The following is a 21,543-nucleotide window of genomic DNA, read 5'->3' on the forward strand; positions in this document are numbered from 1 at the left end:
CGGTTACAGCCGCCAGCCGTTAGCGAAAACAGGTTACATCTAGAAACCCGAAATAAGTCGACCAACGACCACGTCTCGCGGTACCATCTCTATCGTGTTTGAAATCTACAGTTTCTAGAAAGTAGCGATACCTGGTTTCTACAGGACGTTCAGAAAAATGTCAATTTATATTTTAATTCAAATTTCACAAGATTACTTGCGTATCGTTGTTGAATATCGTCTCGGTTATCAACGGAGAAATTATTCGATAATGGAAAAGAGCCCCATTGTGTCGGTAAATAGAGCATAGATTCGATCAGGTAGTAGAGACGATTCGATTGAGAATCACTGGCGTGTAAGGGTGGCTGAGTGAACCAGGGCGTGGGTGGATTATGCGGGTGGTGGGAGAGCACCGGGCGGGAGAAGCAAGGAAGTATGATACTACGCCGCAGTGTAAGGGCTGGTCGATCGATGCCGACCAAAACATTGCCACATGCCTAGCCAACGCGAACGCTCTCCAACGCGTTCTGTAACCCAATTGTTCGCCTAGAATACGTTTTCTAAACGCGATTACGTACACCGTGTTAGCGGTGGGCTCGTTTGCACCTGCAGACCCTGTTAAACGATGTTTGCAAAGGAAAAAAGCTGTTTACGCCGAGGAGATTTCGTTCCCTGAAATTCCTTATTTATCCTCGTTTAAACGTCCTCTATCGTGGCGTCGAACGAAGAAACGTTTCAAGAATGCCAGACAATTAAGCGGACAGTTTCGTGACCGAACGGATTAACAAGTTTTACTAGCTACTTTTTAATTCTCGAATAACAGGATATCAGAAGAGAATGCTCGCCGCAGAACTTTTTCCTCATAATTCTTTTCTGTGGTTGTTCGAATATTTTAACGAGCATCATTTCCCCTCATTATCCGACAATTCGTTCCAATTATTTAAAAACGTTGCACCGAGGAAAAAGATATATTTCGAGCGCACGCTCCGTTGAGCACCTGATATCAACATCCCCTTTCTCTCGTTACGCCTCATTTTCCTCCATGTTTGTTAAAGGGAACAGCTCGTACGTGAATCCGATAACACTTCAGGTTCATGTGTACGGAATATTACGATGACGAAGTGCAAAAGATTTCTACGCGTGTCGAAATCTGCCACGTGCTCGCGTCAATAGGGAAGGATTAAGGAATTGTAACGTCGAGCTTACGTAACGCGGTATCGACTGGATCGCGTTGTTGTATCGACGCGTGTCAAGGTGACGCTGCGAAACAATATCCGGATAATGAAATGTTTTTAAAATCCAGTGACCACAGAAAATGCACATATGTATTGACAACAGCGGAAATGCAACGAGCAACGCATTAAACAGCTATTGTTGAAATCGAATGAAATTTGTCTCGGTCGTTTGCGAAAATACCTCCAACTACGATCTTTATCTACGAAAACCTGAATCTGGTCAAATACTTGTTCCTATTAACGCAATTCGCTTTCGAAATGTAATAGCAAAGTACAAGGTTATCGAGTTGCGATATCGAATAAGTGTCGTTTAAGCAGTGTAGATATTTTCGTAATAATCGCGGTAGATTTCCCATGAAAAACGATAACGCGCAATTTCGATGTCTACTAATTCAGTCTACTAGTTTACAAGAATTGTCAATCTTATCGAGACACGCCTCTCGGGGGGCGAAAAACAGTAACACGTGAGAAGCGATAATCGAGCAACTTTTGTTGAAAAGGATGAATAATAGCAAATTAGAGAACAAAATGATGACTTTGCGCAACATGTATTATAAAATCGCTTTTTGGCAACAGGAAATAAAACAAAATAACGAACAGTGTCTTTTATCTAGTTTTTTAACGTACTACGTTTGAATCGATAATCGCAATGACTATTCCATTCTACGAAAGAAAGTTAACAAAGCCAAATTAAAGTTTCAGCTAGATCGCTTTTAATCCTTGCAAATGTAAATACGATGTAATTTATTTTTTATAGAAACAAAACCTAAGGAAATGTATGATTTTGTAAGCTTTTTTTCTCGCGCAAGATAAAAATCCTCCCATATCGAACATCAAGGGAGATCTGATTAGGAAGGCGCGGATCGGCGGATATGCCACTGACGAGATTGATTGTTCGTGGAAGCGAAACCCGGATGCATCCCGAAACCGAGAGAGATTGTTTATGAGATCAATACAGAATTATCGGGCATACGAAATGTTCCATTGAACGAGACGAATACAGAGTCTCGGCAGGCAAGCACGCGAGATCGCGAAGGCTATTACCGAGTATACATACCGGCACGACACAGGCACGCGCACAGATAATTGGAATTGTCGTTCCGCGTACGCGAACCGAAGCGTCGCCGCGTTTCTGCCTATCCCACGGCCCTCAAATCTTGCCGAACGTTCGTTTACTGTCACGTATACCGCTGACTATCGGAATTATCCGTCTAACTTGTCTGTCTCAAAATCCACCGAAAATAGATGACAACCTTCCTTTACGCGAGATTGTTGTAGCATATAATTTACCCTCCGATTAATATGGGTCAGATCACCGATGAAGAAGCAATAAACGAAGAATTAATCGGTAAAGAACTTGACTAACGATAATTGGTCTTATATGGTAAGGTTGCAACTAATGAGAAATGCAACATTCTGACGAGAAAAATGAAAAACGCGTGGGAAAAAGATATCAGATCAATGCCATCCGTTACGCTTAATGTACACGTTAAATTTTAAATTAAATAAGAGAAGAATTAGAAAACTTGCGTAAAGATGAAGATGTCCTCGATGCAATGGGTAATATATTATTAATTAATTAATTAATACGATAAACTTCTGTAACGTATTTAAAGTTACATATAGTATAAGCGCGATATTACTTATGAAATGATTTGATATATATTTTTGATTAAATTAGAATTACGTACTTGAATCAATGGGATATTTACGTCTATTTATATAAATTATTTGACACAAATTTCCCAGATTCGAGTATAAGTAACATTTAAACGATATACATATTTGAAAATAGATAATTTGACTCGTTGTTAGTAGCGATTCTACGATCGATGCGAACGATTTTGGTAAACAGTGAGATAACAGTGAGTTGTCCACAATGATAGTTTGACAACTATAGCTTTCTATCTTACGTTGCTTGTATTAAGACACTCGATGATATTTAGTACGAATCGAATACCTTCCATTGTTTCTATTATCCAGTTATTGTATTATAAATCCGTTATTCGATTCACATATACCTTATAATATAAAATTTATCAGTTTTCCAATAAATGCAACAGATAGCTGTCCTAATAGGTACTTATGTCCGATTTAGTTTATTATCGATATATTACCCGATAGTTTTATCAGTGTTTCGACGCGTAGATACTGTAACATTTAAAACTTAAGAAACGATTGTTATTTGTCGGCAAAAGATCTCAAAGATTAACTGGCGAATCAAAATATATAAAATGAAAACACATAATTTTGGCGAAATGTAGACGCGTGTCCTGCAAAAGGCGGCAGAACGTAGACGTAACGAGTTGCTATCGCGAGAACTCCGCCGAAGACGATTCTGTTCCTTTCCACAGCGTATTAATAGACATCCCTCTCTTCGTCGGCCGTGTTTTGTTCCGATACAAGGAAGCAAAGCGTGCAAGCTTGTTCGGTACTTGGTGCACGTACGCAAACTTGCCGCGCGTTCGAAGAAACAGGCGCGATATATGCGCGTCTAAATGGAGCACCGCCGCGCATAATCTACGCTCGTTCGAGAAATCAGCCGTGATTTAGTGCGCTCGACCGATATGCTTCGTACGCTCGTTACACACTCCCGATGTACATATATTTCCCTCCAGTATCGTGTACAAGACTGTTTCGACTACTAGCTTCCATACTTTGTATATCTTGTCATGTTTATCTAATAAACGCGGTTCGACGTGAAAGTAACCGACGATAAAGAACGAATTGGTCGGAACGAACTACAGCGTATCTTCTACAGGAATTCAACCTTCTCTTCTTTCGATCGACGGACATCGTGTAATCGGATATCGTTTAATGGAACAATGGTTTAATCTTTCTAGGAAATCGGCTATTCAGACGCAGATTCGAAACGATTTCAGTGTTTCCGTGGATTCCTTTTGTGCCACTGCCAACCGACCGATTCACGACTTAATCCTTCTTGTTTCCCATGGCGGCTCGATCGATATTCGTAACGGAGAGAGGACACTCGAGGAAAATGGCACGAATACCATCGAAAGGTCAAACACTAATTAGAGCGATCGAAAATCGATAGCGCGCGAAGGACGAAAGGAGCCAGTAACATTTAGAGATCGACTGTAGCGCCGATCAAAGCAGTTTATACGCGCAAATACGTACACATCTTCGTTGGAAGGCCAGAGATGTCTATCCATGCAAATATCTCGATCAAGACGATGACAGACAGTATCATCGTCGTCGTACCATCGACTCTAGCCACCCATTCGACGAAAATAAACTCGATGACAAGGAGCATCGCGATTAATCGAAGTCGCAATTATCGAGCGAATTCCTGATTGCGCGCATAGATAGGAGAAGAACACGATGCATACAGTTAATTACGCATGCCAGTTATTTTCTCGGAAAAGCTCGACGCTAGAAAGAGGGGTAAAGAACATTGTGACGCTGATCCGTGCTTGGTATCGACGGATATCGTGGTGGTGGTGGTGGTGGTGGTGGTGGTGGTGTTGGTGGTGGTGGAAAAAACATAGGTCCAGAGAAAGAGAGAGAAAAGAAGGATAGAGAGAACAGCTAATATCAAATTATCTGGAAGCTGAGTCGATGCATCGCGCGTCACCGAGACACCGCGAGAATCGTTAGATGAAGCGTAGCGGTTTACCGCTGTCCTTTCGGTCCCGTTCTCGTTCTGGTTCGAGTTTCGAGTACGAGTGATTCCTCGACGCGCGTACATTGACCCCCTTCACCCTCGTCCTCACCCGTCGGCGACATTCTCGTCCCGATCCCCCTGACTCGGATCCCAGATCCCCGCTCCATCCTCATCCCTCGAACCTCGAAGCTCGTGCCTTTCGACGCGTCCGCAAAACAGAGAAGCTTCTTTCTCTCTCTCCATTTTCCCTCTACCGTATCGTATCTCCGTCTTTGTCACTCCATCGTGGACCGCGTACACGATCACGTACATACAGTACGCCCTCCAAACAATACGCATTAATAAATACACCCAGGGATCGGCGCGGTTCCGTGGCTCGGCGCGGCGAACGCATTGCCGTTTGAACGATTCCGCGAATCGCAGAGGAGGGTTATCGAATAATGATCCGGCGCGGTCGATACCGACCGCACGTTTCGATACTTAAGCCTGCCGCTCGAACGCGAACCTACTATATTCGAGGAATGTAAAATATAGCGTAGAGTGCGGGACGACTATCGATGATTCATAGAGATAGCTCATAGAGAAACAATTTCTCGTATGTTAAATATGAGAGATTATAATTTCGAGAATGAAAAATCATAAATAATGAGTTCGTTTGCGAAATTAGTTTCGCCGGAGTTTAGGCGGGGCAGCAAGGTAGTGGATGCGAGCAGCACCGCTGGTTGGCACTCCACGCGAATCACAACACTGCCACGCCGCCTTCCACCGAAACATGCTTCCGTTCTCTCCTTCGAGATGCGCGGCTCCGAAAGATTCCTGGTATTTATCCAATATACACTTCCAAGGAATCACAACGCTATCTTCCTCTTCGTATCATAGAAAATAAAACGGACGTTACCTACATCCGTACTAAATAACGTAGCTTAGTCGAAGAGACGCAATAGAGAAACGAAATAAGAAGAGCAGATGGAAAGAAGAATTCTTTCTTACTATGTACTCGTAGAGCAAGGACGGAGACACGGCGCGGGTCGCTGTCCCGATATCCCGTTGGTGGCGACGCGTCGGACGACCTCGTGGTGGACGTAAACCAAAGGGTCGACGCACGTTCGTGACGGCGATGATCGCTGGATCGCGTGCACGCACGTCAAGTCACGCTGCTCTCGTGGCGCCAGAGACACAGTTGTACACACGATTAGAACGCACTGTCTAACACACGTAGTCGTGTATCTCAAGAGAGGACGATGACAACGATGACAACGATGACAACGACCTCCCCTTACAGCGAGGGACGGGGCGATGTTACACCGTGTAGCAACGAACGAGAGATACTGAAGGAAAGCAGCACGCGCCACCACCTTTTTGTACGAGCGAACTGTGTACCCACGGATGCCGACTGTGCCGAGGGTTGAATGCCAACCAGCGGAGGGGTAAGAAAGTGCGCAGTAAGGAAAGGATGGGCTCCGCCCTCCACCCTCGCACCCATCCCCACTCTGGCCACTCGTCTACGCTCACCTATTGCCGCTCCTCCGCACAGACTTACGCTACCATCTGGAACCCCCCGCCGCTCGAGCAACCCCCGCGGCTTCCGTCACTTCCACCGGCAACGTAATATTACGGCCAGAACGTAGAAGCCGACCCTACTCGTTTTCTTTCTCTCTTTCCACCGATCGACTAAGTTCGATCTGCCTCGCTTACGGCGCGTTTCCTGTTTTTCAAATACACACCAGTTTCTCGGCTTTTGATCATTTGCAAAAAAATTTATAATGGACCACGTATCATACCGTTACCGCCTGAATTTTAAATCCGATGCGCTGGTACGATCGAGTCTTGTTGCGTGTCTTTATATAAATGTGGGGAAGCCCTGCACAGTGACTGATAAAAGAAATTTCTCTAATCGATACGATCCGAGTGTCAGTCTCAAACTTTTCTCAAACTTTTGTATTAAAGCTTTTTTTATCATATCGGTAACAATCGTCCATTTCGTAAAATTATGTCGTCTTTTTATTTTTTTTTTTTTATCTTAAAAACTTTCTTTTGTCCGTCGACGATTGTTTCATACTTTTCTTAAACGCAGAAAATTGATTAGCAATAAGAGAATACGATCTGAAACGATTTGAACTCGTTACGCTATCTTACTACGTATCTTGTATTTGAGCCCAGGCTATACTCGGCCACAGTCGTTACAAATGGATTGATCGTATCGACTACTTCCAGTTTCCCTCCCTCGAAATGACGAACTTCTATAGCCCGGCTACGTTAAACGAGGGAAATTGAGAAGGTCGGTTCCGCTGAATAAGAGATTGAAGTGTACGACGATGCATAGAATTTCGTACCGGGCTTTTTTACTTGGATCATTTCCGTGCCCTTTACAAATATCCCGTCTGAATATTCGTTTTCATCAACGTTATTCGCTCGTTGAGCAGACTTGAAGGGATCAGATCGCGGATCTGTACGCCATGTAGGAAATTTAAAGATATAAAAATCCATAGAATACACATGACGTGCGCAAACAAAATATCCAAGATATATTTATAACGCTTGATATGAAAAACAAATTTTTCTCCTAGTCCTTTTTCTTTTTTAATCCTGAATTTTCATAAAAATTCGCAGTCTAGAAACGATACTCCGTTAAGTTCGTCACCGACCGATCTACGATTCGATCGTTTCGATACGCTCGACCACAAATCATACTGTGATTCTCCTGGCACTATGTCCCGTTGAAGAATCTGGGCTAATGCCACGAAGTAGTATCTTCCACCCATGTGATCGAAGCCAGCATTGGAATCGCATTGAGATCAGAAATTCATAAAATCGAGATGGAATGCCGTCCGACGAATTCCTTCGCTCTGAGTATTGCTCGTAATGAGCATATTAATGGAATCGGAAACCGGTTTAGCTTCGATAATGCACGCTCCGTTTCAACAGGTCCTGTCGCCCTCTTAACTTTATCTTTATAGATGAACTTTCAAAGATCGACGCTTTCTTTTTGCGCGACAGTTTAATAAGTCGGTAACAAATAAAATGCGCGATCTCTCAAAAGTGGATACCTGTATACCTTAAAGGCAATTTAAACGCAGGATATGAAATAAGTAAAAATACAAATTAGGGAAAAAGACCCATCCGTGATCCGTAAATCTGTAGGTAAGATTCAGTAAGGAGACGCACATTTTCGTAAGATGTACGCTCGCTTTTGACTGTGCCTGTGACTCGGAGCATACATCGATCTAACCGCGGCGCGTAAAAAATTAAAATGTCGAAGTAAGCCAGCGAGCGGAGCGCATCTCCTTACTTTATTCAGCTGCGCCACGTTCTCCAGTATGCGGCGCAGTTCCTGGTTGGTCTCGACCTGGAATTCCGTGGCAGCGCGTTCGCCAGAGTCCGGTGAACCGTGGGAAAACGGAGACCCTCCGCGACGCGGTCTTTCGGGGACGAGATGGGGCGATAATGCGGCTCAACGTGCATTAATCAAAGCCAGCTTGATTTCTATTCCTTATTTGTACTGCACATAAATATCTGGCCGATAATTTAACGACGACTACTAAAAAGAACTACTGGTTTCCAGTGATCGATAACAAAACTTAGGCAATCGAAATGGGATTCACACGAAATGCAATTTAGAACAGTTCGAGGGGAAATTACTTCGTTTTATTGGGATAATAAGTTAAGAAGAGCTATTAAATTGCTTTGGTATTGATCTAGTTTTGGTTTCGAAAGAAAAATGGCACGAATCGCATGGATGTCGTAATGCCACCTTCTATCGATGGTTGCAAGACGATAGAAGGGACGCCATCCAACGGCGAGCACGAAAACTGAGCGCATCGTCTGTTCTGGCGTGATAAACGACGATTTCGGTCGTGGGAACGCGCCCCTTACATCCTTGCCAACCCTCGCGGCGACACTTCCGCGCTCTGCCGATTTTTCGCTCTTCCGCGACAACCTACGCGAGATCCTTTTACCATAAGATTCGAGAACACCCTTTTTCGCGCGAAACTGTATCTCGTTACGAGAGGGAGAGGTACTCGAGTCGTCAATGAGTCGGTCTTATCGTCTGCACGGTCGCTATCTTAAGGAGAGATTTCCTGTAAGAGTCATACGTACATATTGTGTCTGAACGGCTGGGTATAGTGTTTACAGTTTACACATAGAGATTTTTCTATCAGTATGAGATTAAATTACAATACATTAAAGAACGACTTCTAGACGATCTTCAATTGCCACAGTTAACACGAGACGTACTGTGTAGAGCTAGAAAGAAGTGCTCGTTAGCTTTCATTGTATGACGACACAGTCGCCAGGATCGCGCGATGATAATAATACCTTATATACACATAGTGAAATTTTCGGTCAATATGCCGAGTGATTTGTAATAATTTACGTATAATTTAACATTCACCCAGCGAGAGCTGAATCATAGAAGCATCAGTCATTTTATTTTGTAATAGAAAAGCCCACTGAATAGTTCATACAGTGTAGGGTAATAACGCATAGATATATCATAGAAAATAATGAACAGCGATAAATAATAATTGACCTAATGCGTTAGAAGGTCAATTATAATATACCTATAATTACACGTAATAATATATACATATATTGAAATTTATATATAATTAAACATAATTTGTACAGAATTTTGAACGAAATGAATTTATCGGAAACAAACGATCAGACTCGACATTCCTTCTAAGCAACTTTTTCTTACCTCTGTATAATGCGCGACTGACACTCATAGGAAATTCTAGTTTTAAAAACATACGTAAAATTGTACCAACTCCTTCTTTGATAATGATAGGTAAAGCTATATGAACGAAAAGCGATAATCTTACGACAAGCTAGTCGTTTCAGCTTGGCCGGAGAAGTTGGTAATTAAGGCTGAATGAAGACGTCACTTTAATTGGCCTCTGCAGCGATCATAAACCTACAAACGAGATACGATTTCGAAAGAAACATCCTTCCCACTCGTTTGCCGGTGATTTATACCGGCGCGAGTTTCGCGTCGTTTATTTCGAGAAATTGGAGGCAACTGAAAGTCAAAGTCAAGGAAGGAGAAGAGTAACAACCCGCGTAAGGGGCTTCATACGAAGGAATAAGAACGAAGAGCGGAGAGAACGAGAGGAAAATGAACCACGAGGGCAATAACGCGTAGGTTTATTAGCGATGATAGGTAGACACTTGGGGCGCTCGTTTAAGTATTTACCCACGCCCAAAGGACAGCGAGGAGAGTGAGAGAGCGTGGAACGCGGTCGCGGTGGTCTCTCCTTCCCCTTCTCTACGTTGGCTACCAAGGAGGAAACAGAAGGAAAACGAGACGCAGAGGTAATGTAGAACGGCAAAAAGGAGGAGAAAGAGAGATGCTGTGGAGAGAATGGAAGAGAGAAAACGAGAGAGAGAGAGAGAGAGAGAGAAAGGGAGAGAGAGAGACGAGAGAGGAAAAGGAAAAAGACGGAGCCGAGAACAGCCCGGTCCCGAAGAGGGAGATGAGCAAAGAAGACGAACGCGTGTAGGATCGTTCGGGAACGAAGAGGAAACGAGACGGTACCAGAGAAGGGGGCAGACAAACAGACCGTAGGGGGTGGAGGGGGTAGCGAGGAGGATTCAAATATGGCGTGAGGCAGCAGTGGAATGTGGTTGTTATATACTAGTGAGACATTTGTTTTGATCGTTTTACCCATGGCCGTTGGACTATTGTCGGTGCTTTTTTCCCTACCTCTTCCTTCGCTTTGTTGCGCTTCTCTCTCAACCTCTCTACCTCTCTCTTTCGCTCTTTTCCTTTTCCCTCGGAATACTCGTGATCCTCTCTGGGAGTCCGTTCCCCATGCCCATAGCAGAGCAAACCACGAACGCTTATTACGTCGCGTTGTTTCTCCTCGTGTCCTCCGTTCGGGTTCCCCTCGAAGCCGCGTAAGAGAACCTGCGTACCCCCCCCCCCCCCCCCGTGTTACGATTTCCGCCCATGCCACGAGATACGTGTTCCCGATATCCCGTATCCTGATTCTACGGATCGATTTATTTCGCATCTGACGGATGACTGGGAGTTTCCCCTTGTATAATCGCGAGCCAATGAATAACCTAGATAATTTCGAATATTTTGAATACACCATGTATACAAAGACTTACTTCGGATTAAAAAAGGTGCTAGGATACTCGTATACATCCTGGAGATTATCTTATCGATCTGAGAATTAGGCACTTTAATGCAGAAACATCTTGAATAATGTTAGGTGGCAGACGTTCGTTTGTGAGTTGACATTTAAAACTAACTGATATTTAAATGACTTCTATTTATTATTGCTCCACCCCTATTATCTACTATCCTCGCTTTCTATCAAGTATGTTCGTGGAAAGTTCCTTCGACAATCATAAAGTGAAATAAATATAAATTCACTAATAGAAATAACAAACGAAACGTCGGGTTCATTCGTCATTGGTCCTTCACGAGTTGACTGCCAAGCGAATTTTGTTTTGCACTAGCGATCGCGATACCTACATTGGAATGTTGCGATGTAACACATTATAATATCTAATTTTTCTACCGTTGAACGAGCGCATTTTTTATCTTACATTGTTAGTACTAGTTGCTTTACGTTCTTCGAAGTCGTTTAATCGATGACATTTATTTTATCTTAACGGTAACAACGGTGCTCCACAATCATCGTGGCAATCAACGTGTTAATAAAAGCCACTGTATGTAAGTTGGCCGTTTATCGATTTCATTTGAGCGGGCGTTAATTATCTCTGGAGCGCGCGACATTCTTCTCGAGAGCAGCTTGACGGGTCGTGATGTTTCATATCGCGGGTCGGTGTTACACGAGACAAATCGAGACTCCGGGCGTCCCAGATTACTGTGACGCTACAAAGTCCCAGCCAGCAAGAGTAAGTATCAACTTCGCGCTTCTGGCTAACTCGTTTGCTAGAAGAGAAGAATGCGACCTACGTGTCGTTGCTCGGCCATTTAGCCTTCCTTTCCATACGTCTTTGCAAACAGGGATCTGGAACAGATGCTGGGCTAACGATTATCGCTATGTTCGTTCGCGATCGTCTTCGCGATCGATACCGAAACGTTCCAGTTCTCGTTACTCCGGGTGACGAGGAGAGAGTTGCTACTGGCGACCAACGACGTTTCGCAATCGCATTTAATTCGATACTGTTATATTTCAACTCAGTTTTTTGAAATTTAAACGATTCTTGTAAGAGATATATTTATTTATTCATTCGCGGAATAAACTTCTCGATATAACCGATTGACATACGAAACGGAAAAACAAAAAAAAAAAAAGAAATAAAAGGGAGATATATAAATATATAAGGAATATATAAAATACACAGGGTGAATCATACGCAATTTTAAAGTAATCGAGCTTCATTTTATTGGGTAACTACACGATTAATTTATATTTAGCCGTATAAATACTATTGCCCTTATATGTCAACTCGGCAACGCTTTGTGCAGTAATATCAACATTTTTCCACCTCAACCAGCAACCTCGGAAAGAAAGGCTACGAAAAGCTTCAGCTAACCCGGACGGAGCACTAGCTCTCTTTCTCCTATCGTATATCACCTTTTTTTAGAAGTGTTTTTCTCCCGTTTAATTAATAAATTGAATTAAATTGAATTGAATTAAATTGACATCCAATTCTTAAGAAGCGATGACGTGCTCCATAAATGCATTCATCAGACAACATGACGATACAAATAATGGTGAATTCTAAGATGAATTTGGAAAACAGTGTTTATTACTTTTCTCTACTTTTCTAACAAGGAGTACAAGAATAACTTTGACATTTCCCATGATTCTCTCTTAGTGATTGACTTTCCTTTCTGTTCCACCCGCCCCATTGGATTCACAAAAATGACCCTGTCCTCGACGAACTGCGCTTCGATTCTCGCTATGTATCGACGTATTTCAACGGTAAACTAAAAACTTTGCGAACTATTTCGCGCGTCTCGATGCATCAACGATTCCCCGAAGATGCCGCGGTCCCTTCTGGTTCATATTCGCGACAGAAATAGTCCCAAGTGAAATAACGGTGCCATTTCGTCTCGGAAACGCCGATACAGAGTTTGCTCGGTAAAATTATATATCTCGTGCACTATTCTCGTGCTTACCGATTTCCTACTCGTCGTAGCATCCCGTTTCTCTGTTCCTCTCTGTCTCTAGCGATCCTCTTTTCCGTCGGACGATATTAATAACGGAGGAAACGTCATACGCCGTCGAGGCATCGATAATCGATAACTACGAGCAGAACGAACAGGTTAATTGTTTCGCGAAGAATGGACAGCGATTCATGGTTATCGAACGAAAGGGTAAAGTATAAAAAAGGAAAGTAAAGAAAAGGTGAAGAAAAGTCGCGTTTTGTTCCGGCGTTGGACGATCGCACGAACGATAAACACGCGTGCCTCGAGAAAATGTAGAACGTCTGATGTTTTCCACGGCTGATCTAGATTTCTATCGTACGGTTCTAAGCGCGACGTGGGTGGAACCAACACGAGTCTACCGTTTGTGAACGCGAGAACACGACGCAGCGAGCGTGCGAAGAAACGCCGGATGCTCGGTACGTCCTGTAACGCTGTATGCCATATACATTCTCGTGTTGGTTAATCGATTACAATTTCATATTCATCAAGGATGTGATCTTATATACCCATTGTGTAATAAGCGAAATTTGTTAATATTATTTAAAAGAATAACAGTGATGTAGAGATTATAGTATTTCCTAAGTTATGGTCATAACTTACCAATTAATAACATCAGTGAATTAACAAGCTACAAATGTATGCAGAGTATAAACTTCCCTTTTATGTGTGTGTGTGTGTATGTGTGTATACAATTTTAAATGAAATAAGATAAATATCCGATCTGTAACTTGTAAAATATACTTTTAAAATTCCATTTGCCTTCCTACTAAACTCGTTAATGTTACGTAAAGGCAATTATTACTGATACTCATAATTTGCAGCCTGTGAATCGTAAAATTTCAATAATTAATACTCGTTGAATTATGTAAAAGCAAAATTATGTAAAATACTTGGACAGTTTTCTAATCGTTCGACAACGATGAGAATAACCTCATTTTCTGTGAGTGTCCTAATTTATGAACGGGTTTGTACGTCGTACGCATCGTCACCGCGTACATATGTAAGCGCGACTAGCACGCGTTACTCGTGCTATATCCTTCTTTTTCTATCTCACCCCGTCTAGAAGGCGTACGATCATCGCCTCGGCCAAATCGAGTGGACTCGCGTTAACTCGAGCGCACTTTGCTGCGCAATAATAGACGACAGATGCATGCTACTACGTATATATACGGCGAACGCGTGCCTTCGACGACGACACTCTCGCTTTCGGTCCGTTTCATCGAGTCCGAACGTTCGATCGCTACACTTCGAACGAGGAAAAAGAAACTTATCTCTCACTTCGGTGTATCCGTGTCGCGTCCAAGGCTTTTTCCTCTTAGCTCACGATCGTTCGTGGAATTCGGATTTCTCCGACCCTGGAGATCCGCTTGGTATTTTGCAATTTCCAGACTCGAGAGTTTCGGTCAAGAGTTCTAACCGTGTGCTCTGGCCCAGGCGATAATTTCCTCGAAAATCCATGGCCAGCGTACGGTATACGCGCGCTGGGAGAGAACGGCCGGCCTACATTCCGCGCGCCGATTCGGCGACGAATAATCAAACGGCCGCTTCTGCGCGTTGCGTAATTTACGGGGTATACGGACGGAAGGTGGCGGACCGGAGCTGGAAGGGGCAAGAAAAAAAGACGCGCCACGCCGCGGGACTCCGCACGCGGACGATGCCCTTCGCCCGAATTTGTCTCGATTCGTCGCCCTTCGGCTTCCCCTTCTATATTTTTTCACATATACGTACGCACACGCGTACACCTACGTATCAGGACACACACGGGCTACATCATACACGTGCACGTATGAACACGGCAATAGGTCGTGTACACGCGCGCGCCAACACGGTCGGCGGTCGGTTATATGTGCCAAGGCTGAAGAGACGAGCCTGTGTGTAAGTAGCGTAACCCGTCGAGGCCCTGTTCGCGCGTAAACAGAGAAGCGACGACGTCGATGAAACGTCACGGGAGAAAGGTAAGTATGGCTACATCGTCGGGACGACGTAGTTTTAGGTAGTCTCCGTCTCTATCTTTACCCACCTTTATATTCGTCTCTCTTTTTCCCTCTGATGATACTGCAACCCGATAGCCTCGGTTTCGCACTCGATTAATTTCACAGTGATCTTCGCTCGATCGAATAATTATCCATTCACGCCAAGAGAACGTTTGGTCGCGGAATAGCCAGCGAACACCCGTCGAATGGGGCACGAACGTCGAACGCTATAACGTGTACGCTCGATGGAACGGGGGAAATAGGTCGAGACGGGTTTTTAGGCCAACGAGATATGGGCCGATTAACCGAAGCTATTCGAACGTTTTTACCGCTGAAATTCAGGGAAAAAGCTTCCTCGGTATGTAACAACGACGATACTTCCGTTGTATGGTCTCATTGTACATATGCGAAGAACCCCGAAGAGTATAGGCGCGTTAACGCCATGAAGTCGCAACAAGTGAAAAAAAAGAGGTGTCGAAGAAGGAAAAGGCGGTGTCAAGTATGTACGGCTCTGCGTTGTATACAAGCGAGAGAAGAACGTGGGTGCCCTTGTGTGTCTGGCCGTGTGAACGCTTTTGGGACAACGCGAGTACACGCGTGGAATGCGATGTGTTCCCATCGAGCGCAGACTATACGCACGGTCGAATGAAATGTGGTTCGTGGAAGGTGGAACCAGCACCACCGTCGTCGGGTTCACGCTCCCGCGCACCGTCTTTACATAGTCACAGTTTGCATACTTAACGTGGTCGAGCAACGGCATTCATGGAAGGGCACCCATTCCCTCTTCCTTTCTTCGCCTTTCTTCTCCGTGCTTCATCATCTTCTCTTTGTCTTCTTTTTCTTCCTTACCAGTTTGTTAGCTCTTACCCTCCGTCTCCTCTTTCCTCATTATCCTCCCACCCACCCTTTGTTAGTTGCGACCCTCCCTTCTTCGACAACCGTACGTATCACGCGTCTCGAATTCAGAATCCCTACAGTTTTCATCGATACGTGACCACCAGCTGAGAGCCTTCTAATATACCTTCTTTCATAAATGTCGAGACACTTCCTGGTTTCGTAGAGTGCTAATTGGGTTAAATTATCCAGGAAACGATCGACTGATTGTGATTTCGTATTCTGCTGGAGTAACGATACAGAAATTTGAAGAAACCTTTTGCAAGAGTTATATAAGAAACACGATGAATCAAACGTGCTACGATTCTCGGCTTCTTATATCTTGATTATTGTAGTTTCGCGAAACGATAAAATTCTAATGTTTTCAGAGATTGTTTAACGTAGAATTTCGAAGCGAGAAATCATGCGTATCGATATCGATATTTATCTATTTTCGTGCTATAGCGACCGACTATTAGCTTCAAATGTTACTTTCATATCCAGAATTAACCAGAATATGTATGTACGTAGAGAGGGAATATTAAGATAGGAGTAATGGATAATTAAAATAATGCACAAATAGATAAATAGATATGTATATCGTGTGCCAATAATTATTTTTTTATAATCTCGGTCTATCTTTACGTACGAAAGATTTCCAACGAAACCTGTAATTCTTGATAGTTCCGATAACTTCCTAATCGCTTCCAAAGATTATCCTACTCTCTGTTTGGTATTTTAGTACTTCTAAATAGGAATTAAAATCAACGTATCATTCTACAAAAAGCATACGACGATAGAATGAACGTACGAACGTGGTTTGGTTCGACTTTCTCGATTGCCATGCCTCGAACTGCGATCGAGTAAACGAAGGGGATCGAAGGACGCCTTATGGCGTATCGAGTGAAAACTCCTGGGACGACCCTCCGCAAGGGGAGAAACAATCGTACGAACTGATACTCGGTTCACGTATTCAACGTGGCGCTAATTAACGCCCCTTGTACACACGGTAATGGGGACAACAGGGTGGGGGCAGCTGGTTGTTCTCAGCCAACACGCCATTGAGTTAATTAGTGCCGATCAATTCACACCGTCGAAGGTGATGCCGGACGTAACGGCGGAAGTGAGAGACTGTGTCTGGATTTTTCAATGATAATCTTTTAAAATGCAAGCCGAAGAAGGGAATCGTTGAAGAACTTGGTCAAAGTATGCTCGACACTAGGTTACGAGGATTTTACGCGATCTTCGGTTATTGCACAGTTGTATTATTTGAATCGATAACGCCACTTTGCAAATGGCACACGTCGTTCGTCTTAAGTTCAAATGTAATATCGAAAATGTCTACCATATGAAGCTTTCGAGAGATATCAATTTCGGTTTGAACGTATCTTATTATAGATGATTATTTTTACAATGTATGATGTGTAAACTGCAGATGTTTGTTTATTAATTTTACGGGAAATTTATAGAACCCAAAAATACATAGGACAGAAATGATAGAACACGTCTCTAGGTTTTAGGTTTTATCTTTTTAACCGTGTTGATAAAAACATGAACTTGCACAAACATCCGCAGTCCACTGATCTCTGTTTAGCGAAGGAGGCAACATCCGACTGATCGTCTTTCAAAAAGTAGCGCGAACTTGGAAATAACAAAACGATTTAAATACTACGATATATACAAAGTTGTATGAAAGCCAGGAATTGCTGTCATCAGCTGCTCCCGTGGGATTAAAACGCGCATCAAGCAACTATCCTCGAAATCGAATACTTGTGCGATAATGTTTGCGATTGCTACAACACGACCTTCGTCCATAGAACACTCACACCGACTAAAGACACGTGGACTCGTAGGCTGACTGTTTAAAATTCTTTAGTAAATAAACTTTATAGTATTCGCCGGTTTTTCTGGGTTTGCAATTGAATGACCAACTACTATTCATAAAGATTCACTGGCACGCAACTCTGGCGTTGGTACGCGAGCAGCACGTGTAAAATAGTGACAAAGCTAGACTGTAGAGAAGGCGCGTGTTCGCGATAAGAATACGGATAATTGCGCGTTGACAGTGATCCCCGAGAGCGGAAACGCCAGTTGAGATTGTTACGAAAAAGATAGACTGGGCACGTCCGACAGATTCTAGCGCAGTGTTCACCAATTTTTCTTTCCTTTTCTTTTTTCGTAACGTGATCCCCTTTTACATAATGTTTAAATAACCTGTGACCCGTATCTGTCGATATAATAAAAAGCAAATTTTAACGAAGTACGTATTTCGAAATATATAATTAAAGAGTTGGCGACGAAAATGATCTTTGTGAAATTGGTCGACTTTTTAATTAAAACGCATTTGTGTAATCAGAAACTAGTATGTATTACAGCATGGTGGAATATTCATATCAATTTGATATTAATTGATATTAAACGATCTATGTTCTGGCTTGTAATCAAACGAACTTCGTATTTTAATTAATTAATTCTGTAATTACAGATTTAGTTAGAGTGATGGATATTTTGTAAAAAAAAAAAAAATGTTAATTTACCGAAGAGAAATTAAAAATGCCAGAGGTTTTTTTTTTCGTTCTCCTACAAGAAAGCAGTTATGGACAACTCTAATATTTATGATTTGGTGCCTACGCGTTAAGACGACGTTCTATGTTGTACCAGGATCGCGGTAATATACATCATTATGCGATGATTTATACTATACGTTAACTATCCACTGTATAATTTGTAATCCCACCTTTTTTCCTCGCATTCATTATTAATATAACTCAGTTAACCCGAGCATGTCAACGTAGAGACAGTTCATTTACGTTCATGTTTATTTAGACATTCTCGACAGATAAGGAAAGGTAGTTTGAATTTACAAATATCGATGAATAAAACAAACTATTAAAGCAGATATAATCTATTAAAGTAGAAACAATCAATGAACGTTATACATTGCGTAAATAATTTAAGACAAATCACAGCTCCTTGCTTTATAACACTTGCGTAAACGCAATCTCCTTAACGCTCGACATAACATGATTTATAGTAATTTTCTTTTTCTTGCTTTTAATGCGATCATGATAATTGATAATTAATAAATCGAAACATCGAACAAACGACATTTTACACATGCACTGACATAGTACGTTCGTACACGGCAAGACTTTACGGGTCTCGCTGGACCTATAGGCTGGAAGTCCGATTTTTACCGAATAGAGGGACGTCGCGACGCGAATAGAGCGTCGTTGACGGTCACATCGTGACGTCAACGGCTTTTGCGGTGTCGAAGCGGCCAGAAACATTGGAGGATCGTTATTTACGACAGCGAATCGAGCGTGGCCGCGCTTGGGTTTACGTTTTCTTACGCAAGCCCGAGAAAATAGAGTCACAGTCGGCACTGCGACGCAGAATGTTAAAAGCGAGGTGGTAGCGACGAACGCAATAAAAATTTTGTTTGCGACGCGTACGCGAATACGTTGTTACGCAACCGATTGAGCCACGTACGTACACGCCACGAACGACAATAAAAATTCTGTTTTCCGAGCACGGTTCATTTTGTTGCTGTGAAAAGAGCGAAAATTTCGTTCTTCCGAGGATAAGAAAGATGCAATTCGCTCGATTCAATGACACATTAGTTCCAGCTGACTAATTTACTTGTAATTTGCCAAATTCGATTATGAACAACTTCTTGCGTGTACTCTGATTCATCTGATAGTGATAGTGCATAAATTTTATCGCAATGTACAAACGAATATATTTTATGAATACAAATTATTCGTATGGGGAACACCAAGGAGTATGCAGAGTATCTGAATGTGTGTTGGAAGATGGTTCATACCATGCATGAAACGAAGTAAGAAATATTAAAATTGATCGAAGTAATCGATAGACGCTACAGAAACAGACAAGGAAAACGTTAATTTTATTACAGTGACTTTTGAAACCGACATTTTTAAATTGAACCAAATGACTTTGAATTTTTCGAGAAACTAGCAGCATTAATTCACTAGATGCAGATTTAAAGCAAATTTTAAAAACATTGCGATTGATCGGAATGGCGGGAAAAATAATGATCGCTTTTCTCAGCCTTTTATCTGCGTTTGTAAGGAAAATTTAAACAACACAGTTCGAAGGTTTATATCGGTTACGCGTGTACGTGGTAAAAATTTCATCGAAATCCATTAACCTTAGCAGGAGCTACAAACGGTAAAAAAAAATGATATAAAACACACTTTTCACAACCTTCGGTCTAAAATCTACATCTTTCGATGGCTATCGCTTGTTTCCGCATCCGCCTATCTCAGTGAAATTCACAGCATATATACATATAACTGATATAAATGTTGAAAATGTGTTATTTATATTTTCGTTACAAGCGTAGATTAAAAAAGGTAAAAAATCTGACCTTTAATTCTTTCTTCTCGATTCCGACCAATTTCAATCTTTTCAAAACATTTTTCTTTTTTTTCTCTCTCTTTTGATATATCATATAACAAACGAATTCTACTAGCTTGTCAAAAAAAAAGCCCAATTTTAAACAAATTATTCAATTTGAAAGGGTACTGCGACAATTTTGAAAGTCATTGTAATATCGAGCACTTAAACTATTTGATTCGTTACTAGCAGTATATATTTCTGCGACTGATACGTCCGGTTTTAGTAAACAGTGAAACGTATTCCACATTGGCAGTTTGACAATCATAATTTTTACAAAAATGTAGATAACTTCTGCTTATAAACGTAGGAAATTCCTTCCATTATGTAATATTAATTTGGTAATATATTATCGGCTAATATTAATTCGATGGAAATCATTGAAATCGAGAGAGGAAAAAAAAAAGAAAGAAAGAAAGATATTCGAGAAATAGTTTCGAGAAATCCATATCCTTTTCTGAAATGTCAGAGAACGAATGATTCTGGGAACTAAGTAACGCATAAATCGTTTCACAGGAGGAATATTTTCTCGCGCCATGGTGTGTAAGTAAGTAAGTATGTATCAGAGCATCGAGAAGCCTGTATATTCGATTACAATAACCCGGTACAACCAAGGCCGTCCAGATGTAAACATCGTCATCTTTGTCGTCTTCGAACGAAGTTGTCTCGATCTTCGTCGCTTTTTCAGGGTGTTGTCGGTCGTGCGTAAAAGAACTCGTTGCTCTTTGTCGCCGAGCCAATCTCGAAACACTCCGAGAATCGAGTCTTTGTAACTACATAAATTGTTTCCCTGGAAGAAGCGAAGAACGATTTATGATAGGACGCGGTTATTTTATGTAGCTTTATACAAATAATCCACGATTTCAAATATAATGTTCTCTCAGCGACTGATCTTGCACTAGGATTTAGGACGTTTCAAACGTTTATCCAAATCTACGGCGAAAACAACATCATCGTCTCTGTAGATGTCCTCGACCGTCAGACACACTCGTCGTTTCGTTTACCATTCGAGCTCGTAGAAGCTGCATTTTGTCGCAGTGAATCTAAATCAGTTTAACGAGAGTGTAAACAACCAACGAAAACAGGGAATAGGTTCGGAAATTCGCGTCATTTTCATAGCTATTTGATATTGGTGTTATTTATTTATTCGACAAACTCTAAACTGACTCACTCGCCTAATCTCTATTTCCAAATAAACATGTTGTTCCTGTTAAACTTGTTATAGATATGTAGAGATACGTGAAATCGTGAAGAGGGAAGGAAGTTTAGAAAGAATCGTTGAAAAAGAGCAATTGAAGA

At 42.0% G+C, this 21,543-nt stretch overlaps 1 protein-coding gene across 3 annotated transcripts in view; it reads right to left on the bottom strand.

The window, feature by feature from the left end:
• LOC126868181 (insulin-like peptide receptor) overlaps positions 1-21,543 on the bottom strand; it is a 115,679-nt gene that overhangs the window by 91,471 nt on the left and 2,665 nt on the right. The window contains exon 1 of one of the 3 annotated variants that reach the window (XM_050623387.1): positions 5,830-7,796. The exons of the other annotated variants lie outside the window; for them this stretch is intronic. The gene's annotated coding sequence lies outside the window, so the exon portion shown is untranslated. Of the gene's footprint in view, positions 1-5,829; positions 7,797-21,543 lie in introns of those variants that run through there. 3 annotated transcript variants of the gene reach the window in all.

The sequence above is a fragment of the Bombus huntii genome, chromosome 8 (assembly GCF_024542735.1).
Source record: "Bombus huntii isolate Logan2020A chromosome 8, iyBomHunt1.1, whole genome shotgun sequence".
Lineage (NCBI taxonomy): Eukaryota > Metazoa > Arthropoda > Insecta > Hymenoptera > Apidae > Bombus > Bombus huntii.